This window comes from Hyaena hyaena, unplaced genomic scaffold (assembly GCF_003009895.1).
Source record: "Hyaena hyaena isolate Hyena2069 unplaced genomic scaffold, ASM300989v1 scaffold_508, whole genome shotgun sequence".
In the NCBI taxonomy this organism is placed as follows: domain Eukaryota; kingdom Metazoa; phylum Chordata; class Mammalia; order Carnivora; family Hyaenidae; genus Hyaena; species Hyaena hyaena.
In genome coordinates this window covers 465,513-468,712 of record NW_024081139.1, presented here as the reverse complement: position 1 = coordinate 468,712, position 3,200 = coordinate 465,513, and the positions used below count along the sequence as shown (strand labels likewise).

At 31.6% G+C, this 3,200-nt stretch overlaps 1 pseudogene; it reads left to right on the top strand.

Moving 5' to 3' along the window:
* Window positions 1-1,206: 1,206 nt before the first annotated feature.
* LOC120247207 lies at window positions 1,207-1,781 on the top strand (annotated as a pseudogene).
* Window positions 1,782-3,200: the final 1,419 nt, after the last annotated feature.

Below are 3,200 nucleotides of genomic sequence, written 5' to 3'. Positions count from 1 at the left end.
ATTAGTATAATAATGGTTTCGGGGTCCAGTAAGTCTTATTTAATTATTCAACTGCTGACAACCTCTGAAATATCTGAAATATCTTTGAAAGAACACTGCAATTACAATCCCAGCTGTGTAGGGGCACCTGATTGCGTTCTGATTCCCTCTCTCTCTCAAATATAAATAAACATTAAAAATGTTTTTAAATAATAAAAACAACAATTCCAAGCTGTGTAGGACTTTGCAGGTTGCTTTTCTTTCTGTATTAACTTTTTTATTTGCTTTTAAACTTTTATTTTGGAAATAATTACATACTTGAGGAAGTTGTAAAGATAATACAGAGGGGACTTTTACTCTTCACCCAGTTTCCCCCAATGGTTGCATATTACATAATTATAATACAGAAATTTGACATTGGAACAATGTATGTGTATAATTCCATGTCATTTTGTCACAAATGTAGATTTGTGTAATCAACAGCACAATTTAGATACAGGACTATTCCGTGCCCCAATAATCTCCCTATTGGTACTTTTTAAATAATCAAACCTGCACCCCATTGACCATTTCTAACAGCTGGCAAGACCTAATATATTTTTCATCTCTATAATTTTGTCATTTCAATAATAATATATACATAGAATTATACCTTGTGCAACTAATTTTTTCAGCTCTTTGCAATCCATCTGCTTTGTTGCATGTTATTGACAAATAATCACTTATTATTTATTAGTAGTATTTCACGGTATGGATATAAAACAGTTATTTTTAACTCCTCACCTACAGAGAGACATTTTGACATTTCCACTTTTTGGCTACTGCAAAAAAACTGGTATAAACAATTACGTACAAGTAGGTTTTCATTTCTCTGAGATAAAAATGTAGAAGGCCATTTGGTAAATGCATATGGGTCATATGGTAACTACATGTTTAGGTTTAAAGAAATTGTCAAAATATTTTCTAGAATAGTTGTACCACCTGTGATGCATAAGATCTAGTTTATCTGCATCTCAGTGCCATTTAATATTGCCACTGTTTCATTTTATTCTGTTAGCTGTTCTAATAGGTTTGTAGTGATGTCTCAACATTGCCTTAATTCGTGTTAAACAAATGCTAATGGTGGCTAATGATGTTGAAAAACTTATTATGTGTTTATTAGATATGCACATAAATTTATCAATGAAATATTCCTTCATGTTGCTCTTTGCCACATCTACTGTGAGAATGAAGACCATTCTCAGCAATCAGATTGCTGACATTCCAGAAAATGTCGACATCATTCTGAAGGGATGCACTTTTATTGTGAATGGCCCCAGAGGAACCCTGAAAAGGGACTTCAATCACATCAATGTAGAAGTCAGTCTCCTTTGAAAGAAACAGAAGAGGCTCCAAGGTGACAAATGGTGGGAGATGGAAAACAAGTAGCTACTGTTCATACTATCTGTAGTCACATACAGAACACAGTCAAGGGCATTACATTGTACTTTTGTTACAAGATGAGGTCTGTGTATGCTCACTTCCCTATCAAAGTTGTTATTTAGGGGAATGGTTCTCTTTTTGGAATCCAAAATTTCTTGGGTGAAAAATACATTTGCAGCATTCAGATGAAGCCAGGTGTTGCTTGTTCAGTATCTCAAGCCCAGAAAGATGAATTAATTCTTGAAGGAAATGACATTGAACTTGTATCAAACTCAGCTGCTTTGATTCAGCAAGCCACAACAGCTAAAAACTAGGATGTAGAGAATTTTTGGAAAATCTATGTTTCTGAAAAGGGAACAGTTCATCAGGCTGATGAATAGATCTAAGTTGTCCAGCTACAGAAACAGCAAGATCCAGGATAACTTTTCAGATTTATCTGTGATATTTTAAAGATATACTAATCTGTATTGATTGGGGCTTTTTTTAAAACCAATAGTCCTTTCCAACTATTTGGCAAGTAAAATATTCAGAAGTAAATTGTAGTGTGTTAAGAAGAGTAACAGAAGGAATAGGAGTTTTTCTAGGAAAACTTCATAGGAGAGACAATAAATAAATATTCCTTCATGTCTCTTGCACATTTTCTACTTGGACTGTTTGATTTTTGTACTGTTGGATTTTGAGAGTTATTAATATATATTTGTATATGTATATGTTATACAGTATATATCAGTCATATGTATATATAGTTTTATATATATCATATAGCATATAGCATATAAACATAAATATATGTTTCCTTTTGTTGCTTATGTGGTTTACAATTGTTTTTTCCCAGGCTATAACTTGTGTTTTAATCTCTTTGAGTTTTCTGCACAGTAAAATTTTTATTTTGATGAAGTACTATTTGTCAATTATTTTTTACAGATTGTGCTTTTATCATGTTATGTATAAAAACTCTTCACCAAGTCTTAGATCATCAATTTTTACTATTTTATCATTTGGAATTTTTTACTGACTTTTCCTGGTTTTGAAGTCAGATTAATACTGGATTTACAGATTCAATAAGCAAAGAGGTTTTTTGTTTTTTGTTTTTTTTCTTTTCCATTTTCTAGAAGAAACTATATAGAATTGGTTTTTAATTCCTTTTAAGGTATTTGGTAGAATTATACAGTGAATCACCAGAGCCAGACTTTTCTTTTTAGGGAGTCCTAAAAATTATGGTTTCTATGTCTTAATAATTTTAAGTCCATAAAATTATCTATTTCATGTTGGATGAATTGTGTTAGTTGCATTTTTCAATGAATTGGTCTATTTCATCTAAATTGTTGAACTTGGATATGTAGAGATACTATCATTCCCTTATTATCCTTTTGATATCTGTGTAGTCAGTAGTGTCTTTGTCATTGTTTGTTTCCTCTCTCATTCTGTTTTTTTGTTTTGTTTTGTTTTGATTTTTTTTCTGATTAGACTTCCTAAAGGCTTATCACTCTTACTGATCTTTTCGAAGAGCTTTTCCTCTAGGTGTGTGTGTGTGTGTGTGTGTGTGTGTGTGTGTGTGTGTTTTAAAATCTTTATTTATTTATAGGGATTTTCATAGATCATACTGTAATGCCATCCTAGCAACAACGCTCTGTGGGACTGATGAATACCTCTAATGCCATCCACAATTATTATCCAGTGTAACACATCCCACTAGATGTATTATACTACATTCTACATCATAATAATGAAGGTCTATATTTTTCTTAATAATTTTGTCATATTTTAAGTCATAGTAAAAACATTATATCAATAAATGA